Source organism: Branchiostoma floridae, chromosome 12, assembly GCF_000003815.2.
Source record: "Branchiostoma floridae strain S238N-H82 chromosome 12, Bfl_VNyyK, whole genome shotgun sequence".
NCBI lineage: Eukaryota > Metazoa > Chordata > Leptocardii > Amphioxiformes > Branchiostomatidae > Branchiostoma > Branchiostoma floridae.
In genome coordinates this window covers 13,949,886-13,959,334 of record NC_049990.1, presented here as the reverse complement: position 1 = coordinate 13,959,334, position 9,449 = coordinate 13,949,886, and the positions used below count along the sequence as shown (strand labels likewise).

The 9,449-nt window shown below is 42.8% G+C and overlaps 1 protein-coding gene across 1 annotated transcript in view; it reads right to left on the bottom strand.

Annotated features, from left to right (window-relative positions):
- The window catches only part of LOC118427012 (slit homolog 2 protein-like), an 8,274-nt gene extending 6,999 nt beyond the window's left edge, over positions 1–1,275 (bottom strand). The window contains exon 1 of the mRNA XM_035836649.1: positions 1,198–1,275. The gene's annotated coding sequence lies outside the window, so the exon portion shown is untranslated. The remainder of the gene's footprint in view (positions 1–1,197) is intronic.
- Positions 1,276–9,449: the final 8,174 nt, after the last annotated feature.

Genomic DNA, 9,449 nt, shown 5'->3' with positions numbered 1-9,449 from the left:
GCCACGAAATTCAGTTTCCGCCCCCTCCCCGTCTCTTCTACCATATGTAATCATAGTTTACGTGCTGGATATCAGACTGTACAATTCTATTTCCCTGAACCTAACTCTTTATGTGCGGGGTAAACCCTCCTACCTCATATTCACCCAGACATGCTGGGGTGGGTGATTCTTAAAAATGAAACAAGACTGCGATTCTTTGAAAGCTATAAATTCGTGTCAACTGTCAGAAAAAGTAACAAACTTTCGCCCCAACATTTCCCTGGAGAATTCCAGGCTGATTTCTGCAACGGTCGCAATTTAATAGCAAAGAAGCCCCAGGCAGTTTGCAGGTTGCACTCTTAGCTGTAACCTTTGACATGTTGGTCCCTTTGGGCACCCTGTTGGTACCGAGCTATTTCAGGGCACGGCAAGGACTCGGAATTTTTTTCAGCGACATGACGTAACCTTATCGTGAACACACCGAGACTTACCTTCCTTTTTTCCGACTGTCCAAACGGGGCAAATTTATGGCTTCAGAGCGCGGCTAGCGTAACACACCGACGGATACCGGTGCAAATATTACCGTAGCATAAGGGACAATAAACTGTCGACATAATGAACCGCTGACACATTTCACGTCCTCAAACATCTTGACGACTAAAATGTCCAAACGGTGTCCAAGCGGACAGTATAATGTTATGTATTGTTTGTAATATTTCGGTGACCATTATACACACATTGCTTCGTCAATGCATTAGAAGTATTTCAATATGATAAGGTGTCAACAATTCCAGCTCATCATTATGATTTATGCAAAAGAAATCAAAATACTTACCGATAGACCACGCTTTACACACACGGTATTAATTCTGTTTCAATTATTATGCCTCTTACTTTTCTAGTGAAAATTATATAATTATAATGATTTCAAATAACCATACTCACAATATTACATATTGAGAACAGCGCAAAAACGTTCAATCGTTTTTTGATACCTGCACATTTTGCTTAGCCTTAAACGGATACCATCCTGATATCTAAAGCATCGTGCCTACCTCGATATTATAATAAGATGATAACATTTGACACTACATAGTCCCAGAAATATTCTTTTTCATATCAAAATGTTTAAATGGCACTTCGAAATATACGCCTTGGCTCAAAAGGACCCCGGTGGTGTATCTAAGAGTTAATGACAATCAAATGACAGAAGCATACCTTTCAATCCAGTCGGAATATCTTCAGTTGGCACTTCTTGCAGGGCGCGTCCGTCAGTGGCTGATCGGTTATGGTGTGTGACAAACAACTCAGGATTAGACTGACGTGTACCCTGGTGTTGATTGTCTGGTTATTTGAATAGTATGAATGTTGATTAGAATAACGAGAATCATAATTCTAACATAGTCTTAAAATCCATGCCAATGTATCAGTGCGCATATTACTTGTCGCTTGACTAATTAAAAGAAACATCCTCATGCGATGGTATCAATGTTGTAAACGGTAAAATATGTTGCTCATTTCTATAATTTCTAACAAAAAATGTTGGAAATGTCATCAATAAACATTAGCACACTGTGTTTGTTGTTGTTTTCTTTACTAACGGCACGGTGGCACGTCTACAGACAATGTTAGTATAACGGTATGGCTTACCAGGGCGAGTCAAAACGTGCTGCAAGTAGTTTTATTTATTGCTAGCTTATTTTTTCATCGAATGAAATGGCATTAGACGGCAAGATATAGGCACATAATATACCTGAGACTGAAATATCTTAAATTGTTGCTCGGATTTTTATTATAGTCTGAGTTAATTTCAAGAGAATCACACTTTTAGAAATCGGTCGAAAGATTATTTCCTGTAGATCGGACTCACTTCTAATTACTGTGAAGCTAAAATTCCACCTGTGTAAAGGTGAATTTCTCCCTAGGGGGAATGTGACTTTTGATTTCTGCACGCCCTTTACATCTGCTAGGATGAAGTGAGTGTGGAAAAGACTAAACTTTACTTAACTAACACCAAGTTAGATTGGGACTTACCCAGAATTTTCAGCCAACTCCGTCAGCCTTGTTCACGGAATGGACCCGTCTGCTGTAGCTTCCGGACGTGACGTCAGGGACACACGACTGCAGCAGAGGGTCGTAAATGCCAGGGGTCGTAAATGCCACTAACAAGGGGTTAGTGGTCTTACCGTACTCCAAGGGTATCTCTGAAGCACTACGCAGGACTTTCGGGAAATACGGTATCAAGACCTGTTTCAAACTGACCCAGACCTTAAGGAAAATACTTGTATCACCTAAAGACAAAACGCCCAGAGAGAACAAATGTGGAGTGGTCTACCACATACCGTGCCAAAGTAATACAAACAAAGGTCAGTGCAAGGAATCATATATCGGAGAAACAGAGCGCGCATTAAAAACGAGATTCCTGGAACACCAACGACCAAGTTCTGTTAACTCGGAGGTTTCCAAACATATATACATTGAATCGCCAGGACACTCCGTTTCACTTGAAAAAGTCAAAATCCTAGACTCGGAGCAGGAGTTCTTTGCAAGAGGAGTGAAGGAGGCTGTGTACATCAGCGCCCACCGTCCATCGCTGAACAGAGACGGGGGGCGACACAGGTTATTTGGCATTTACGACCCTCTGCTGCAGTCGTGTGTCTTTGACGTCACGTCCGGAAGCTACAGCAGACGGGTCCATTCCGTGAACAAGGCTGACGGAGTGGGCTGAAAATTCTGGGTAAGTCCCAATCTAACTTGGCGTTGGTTACGTAAAGTTTAGTCTTTTCCACAATGCCATTTACCAACACAGTTGAACTTTCATGTTAGGATGAAGTGAAGTGTTATATTAGGGTCTGTTAGGCACATAGCTGAATGTGTCGATTAAATTTTTTTCTACACTAATTTTCCTTTGACCAAGAGAATCGAAACCTGAAACAGTTATTATGTTAACTTTGAAAGATCAAGAATTGCGGTGAATTTCGTGCGACTTAATTCGTGAAAAAGTAGCTTACAAAAACCTTAAATTTAACAACATCATTTTCAGGGCCCGGCCAACTCACTTAAAATTAAATCATACCTCAATTTGCAACAGTTAAACTATAAAAAAAATGATTGCATTTAAAGTAGAAACAAGCAAATTGCTCATAGGAATATACAATCTGCTACAGGTTCCTACAATAACTGAAAGTTGCCCCGGGATTTTTTCTAATTTAATCAAATTGAACCTCCCCTATACCGCTCATTGCTTCCTACGGACATCCAAGGATATGGTTAACCTGAAATCAAACAGGTTGCTCATAGAAACCTGAACAATATATTTCAGTCTCAAGAAGAGATTTGCATGTACCATTATGCCAAATGTCAATTGAGTGTGTTTATGTGTGGCTAGTGTTCAGTACCAAGAACAAGGATGTTTATGTGTGGGTAGAGTTCAGTAACAAGGACAGGTGTTTTATGTGTGAGTAGTTTTCAGAACCAAGGACAGTTGTGTTTATGTATTGAAAGTGTTCAGGAACAATGGTATATGTGTTTATGTGTGGATAGTTTTAAGAAGGCACGTGTGCTTGAGTAAGTGGCGATTGTTCAGTACCAAGGACAGGTGTGTTTATGTGTGGGTAGTGTTCAGAATAATACCAAGGACAGGTGTGTTTATGTGTGGGTAGTGTTCAGTATAGTATTAAGGACGGATGTGTTTATGTGTGGGTAGTGTTCAATATAATACCAAGGACAGGTGTGTTTATGCGTGGGTAGTGTTCAATACCAAGGACAGGTGTGTTTATGTGTGGGTAGTGTTCAATATAATACCAAGGACAGGTGTGTTTATGCGTGGGTAGTGTTCAATATAATACCAAGGACAGGTGTGTTTATGTGTGGGTAGTGTTCAATATAATACCAAGGACAGGTGTGTTTATGCGTGGGTAGTGTTCAATATAATACCAAGGACAAGTGTGTTTATGTGTAGGTAGTGTTCAGGACCAAGGGTAGGTGTGTTTATGTGTGAATAATGTTAAGTACCAGGGACAGGTGTGTTTGTGAGTTGAACGGTGTTTGTGCGACTGACAGGTGCTCTGTTCAACGCCATGAAAACATGTTATGTCTAATGTTGAGTGCAAGTCTCATGTCTATTGCACCAATGGCAGGTCGCTTGCTTCTATATGAAAACTGCGCAACTGAAGCTGTTTTATGTACAGCATAATTGTTTATTTTTTAATGAAGATTGAAAAGTCACAAGCAATAAACAACTTTTGTCATAAATGAGACGTTTTTCTGCTAAAGCACTTCTTTTCGTGAATCAAAACCTAACATAAGAACCTAACATTATTTTAGTACGACAATTATCTACTATCATAGAAGCTTTGCTATCATGGTCCATGGACCAAAAGCGTCTCCTAGCATTCCTTAATAGAACTGCAATTATCTACTTGCGAAGATGCTTTCTTTTTCATGGATCAAAAGCGTAGCCTAGCAATATGTATTAGAACTGCATTAGCTTCGCAGCCGACGTACTGTTGATTGTCATTCTGAGCGCCTCAAAACATACCTATGCCATGCCTACGATAGAATGAATGCTCATAACGTTTCATAGAGGACGATAATGTGAATTCATGTATGTCACAGAACCGTGTCACTGTAGTATGTGAATGACGTCGCCTCTGATGTCTCTCTTGTAAACAGTATGTTCATTTCATTTAAGCGCATTTAGCATATACAGAACGCCCTGTTACTATACGTGTATAAGTACACACTATTCACACCGTGAAGTTCTTTTGTGAAGCTGGTTAGGGATTATGTTTAGAGTTTAGAATTTTTTTTCTGTGAGTCTTTGGTAGTACGCGCAGACACATAATGCTTGTACTTGTAGATATCATGCTTTTCGACAGGACGACACTGTTACACTTCCTATCAACATTGCAAGGAGGCGTTTTTGATCCACGATGATAACGAGTCTTTGAAAATTGCCGTACGGTACTACCGTGGCCGACTGGGACAAAATGATTCAAACACTTCCGAGCCTAATTCCAAACGTCCCGCGGCAGATTCCAACACTTCCAAGCCTAGTTCCAAACGGCGCGGCAGATTCCAACACTTCCGAGCCCAGTTCCAAACGTGCCGCGGCAGGGTTTCCCAAACGTGCCGCGGCAGATTCCAACACTTCCGAGCCCAGTTCCAAACGTGCCGCGGCAGATTCCAACACTTCCGAGCCCAGTTTCAAACGTGCCGAGGCATGGTGTCCAACCGTCGAACTGGGCTTTGCGCTCCCGAAACCAGGGCTCACTAAAAAAGTGCATTACTTGTGGTAAGGCACTGTGATGGATATTTCTTTTCGATGTATTTTTTTTTATTGCAAAACAATACAAGATGTATTTGTACAGCTGTGGATATGTATCTGTAAGGGTTTCCCAGCCATTGAAACAGATTGCAGCACAATGTAGACTTAGTCTGACACACTTTCATATTGTGATTGTATTGTGACATTGACATTTGTTTTTACTCTGTGACACTGGAGGGTAACCTCCAGTAACAGAGTATTGTAATCACTTTGATCGTTGAGTGTTCGCACCTATATCTCTATGTTCCGTATGCCGCAATCGCATGTGGATTGGGCATGTCGTCTGTACTCAGTTGCGAAATGATGCACTTTTTTTGCCGTAGCTGTTTTATTATGGATGTAATAATTTCAGTTTTTACCCCTACGCCGTCCGGTATAGTGGTTCGGGTCTTCCTTATGATGTGTTCTTAAGCCTTGTAGTAATTTGATACCGTCAAGCAGATGTTGGCCTCGTTTGTATACTTAATATGACCATTGAGCCCATTGAATAGCTGATTCGGTTTCTGTAACTGTGTCGACGCCGAGAAGTCTAGTGCTTCTAAATGAAGCAAATTTTACTATCGATATTAAATAGGCTCTTCAGCCACCTGTTTTCCTTTCTGGCCTGTGTCGTTCTCTTGGTTCGCGACCCAAGATAACGACACAAGGCAGATTATGTAATGGTCTAGGTTCCCGACAACCACTGACCACGACATAAAACAGAAATGACAACAGATTGTGAATCAGGGACGTCCCTGTTTACAAAAAAAAAAAAAACAAACAGAATTTAGAGTAACTGGCCGAATATAATCCCGGCCATCGACATAGTCACAGAAACCAAATCAGCCACACACCAGGCCTGTACAACACAGAAACGGGCTGAAGACCTGAGTGCAAAAGGAGCCTCCATTTACAAAATGTCCTGATATAAACCCCTACCTGCATCATCACTCGAGATGTCAACAAAACACACTCAAGCACCTTACCATCAACCAAGAGATTTTTTAAAGTTAAAGTAACCTCACAAAGTATTTACTTCCTATCACGCCGATGACAAGTTAGTCCCAGCCCATCTCTGCAATATGTTTCCATTTCACACCCCATAAGACAAACAACAACTTAATTTAGTTTCAGGTCCTCTGGTTGATCCGGGCTTGATGGCACCAATAAGATCCTGGAAGCAACAAAGCGAAATTATTATAATTAGGTCGAGAAGGTCTTCTTGTTTTGTTGTAATTCATCATAATCATCATCATAGGTACCCCCAGATGACCCCGCGTGGGGCAAAGTAGGGGGGGTGAGGTCCCGGGTAAGGGCGGGCAGCCCTTCTGCCTGGCACGGAAGCACTCAACGGTGGGAGCACTTACTACCGTGCCAGGCAGGGAATTCCACTCGGGATTGTTCTGGCAAGTATGAGAATTTGTAGGTGTCAGTGCGGGCGAAAATTGGCTGGTACTTGAGATGTTCCACCGTCAAAGACAACCCTCTGGGTTCTCTCCGCAAGGAAGGCCCTAAGCCAAGACTGAAGAAGGCCAGAAATGCCATAGTGCTCGAGTTTGCTCAGCAGACGTTCGTGAGGCACCGTATCGAATGCGTTGCTAAAGTCAACCTCCGCGGCATCGACCTGTTTGTTCTGGTCCATGTTTTTGGACAGGTCTTGGAGGGTAAGCACCAGCTGGCTCTCGCAGGACAGACCCTTCCTGAAGCCGTGTTGCGCTGGGGACAGAATGCCATGAGTGTCTAGATGTTTCATCATGTGGCTGTGCACGATGTGATCGAGCACTTTACCACAGACCAATGTCAGAGACACCGGCATAAGAGACCGCACAAATTGTTTACTTCCTATCATGCCGACAAGTTAGTCCCAGACCATCTCTACAATATGTTTCCGTTTCACACCCCATAAAACACACAAGAACTTAACTTAGTTTCGGGTCCTCCGACAAGGCTTTCACACGAGCACCGATCTTCTGGACGTCAACGTACAGCTAGCCGTGGAGATGGCATCGGACAACCTCTCACCGGGATAAGTCCCAACATGAACATTGCAGCTGCAGTTGGTCCGTCTTGATGGCACCAATAAGATCCTGGAAGCGACAAAGCGAAATTATTGCAATTAGGTCGAGACAGTCTTCTTGCTTTGTTGGAATACGAGCGATCGCGATGATATCACGCTCACGGTGACGCAGTGGTAGGCAAAAAGCAGTTGTTTGGCAAAATATTGATTTACATATTAACCAATAATTTGATCTGCTAATTTAAATATGAATTTCTAATTCAATCTACTGCCATTCTGGTAGGCGCCAGCCGTCGAATACCCCGGATGTAAACAACAACAGCGATCGCTCGTATTGATATCATGAGCACAGTGAGGCCTTACATGTACGTAAGCGCCGGTAGGTCCGCGTTTTTATGTCCTCCAACGGTCACAAAAGAATCCAACGTTAACGTTGCCGATTATTGGCATTACATTGGACTGTTGATAACTTGGTTAAAACACATAAATGCACTATGTGAAAAACGACCCTACTAACCTGTTGGCTAGTCTATACACGATTGGTCTAGTCTAGAAAATCCGCCGGTGTCATTGGTCAAACGAATGCTCTTGTACGATTGGTGATCTGAGATAATGAAATTGATTGCAGCACACGACCAGAGCACCCCGACCAATCGAATGGGGATGTCTCTCGCAAATGTGCACACTCCTCTAGACAAGGGGACACCCATCGACTTTCAAGGGGATACTTCTCTTGAAATGGGGATGTCCTTCCCTTTATAAGGGGATGCTTCTCCGAAAATGGTATGTTTACCGGGCATAGGTAACCACGCTCGGTTAGCATAACATCGATACGCCGCGATAACATCGATAGGCGTGCGATACGCCGCCATTAAAAACACTGAACAGAAGTGATGGTCTGCCGCGCGGTCGGCTGCATTTTCTACATGCTTCAATTTTCCATAAAAAGACATCCTTACCTTGCGAGCTGTAAGTTTTGTCCAGTGCACTGGCGGGTTGAAAATTCCGGATGTTGTGATTTAGATAAACTAGGAAGCAATTTGTCGGGTTAGCGGCCGATTCCACGGGCCGGCGGGGGTGCCGGAGAGACGTCCCCTATGCCCGGTAAACATACTATTTTCGGAGAAGCATCCCCTTATAAAGGGAAGGACATCCCCATTTCAAGAGAAGTATCCCCTTGAAAGTCGATGGGTGTCCCCTTGTCTAGAGGAGTGTGCACATTTGCGAGAGACATCCCCATTCGATTGGTCGGGGTGCAGAGGTAGCAGTTCATTACGGTACTGCAGCTGAAAATGAGCCTAGGACTCTGTTTCTATGCCTAGGATAGGTACCATCTTCTGTAGTTGCCGCTGACTCATTCTTTTTGTTTGCTTAAGACGGATAGCAAGCGAAAGGAATGAGTCAGTGGTTCTTACGGAGGGCTAGAAAAAGGCAAGTCAAAGTTCATTGCACAACGCTTGTAAATAGATACAATGCAAGGCAAGCACTGGCTTATGTAACCAATCGCAGGGCACTCGCCAATGATGCTTGCGGATGGTCGGCGCCACATGACATGAACGGCCCTTTGTCACATCACCTAAAGTTATGTAAATTGAAATGGATAATCTGCGTTGTGTAAATCCACTTGTTTGATGTAACACCCTAACATTTTAGGGCATACCCTACCTATACTTAATGCTGTGGAATTCTACAAAAATAAGCAGAAGAAAGGGAAGTCAAAATCTCATTTCTATGACTAAACGTCCATGAAAACTTACCTTGGCAAGACAACCTAATAAGGACGAGAAAGTGCTCAGGTTGCATGGCTATGGCGGTCCCAGCCTTTCAGTCCAGAGAAAGTAAAATACTGTACATGTACATGATACAAATAACTCAGTTTCCGGGCGTTTTCTGCGTTTTAATTTCCTGACTCGAGTTTGTGGTTGGTGGCTTGTTTGTCGGATTCGGGTTGCGGGCATTGTCCTCGCTCAACTGATTTGAGTTTGGGCAGGTCAGATGAAACGCAGGTGGTGATGGTTATGATTGGAGTCTACGATAAAATGATTAGAACGAACCATTCCTTTTATGGGGATTTTAAACTTGAAGTTACCCATGCCAAAGAGGCTTTTTCGACATTGAAAAACTGTACAACATGATATGTACTGA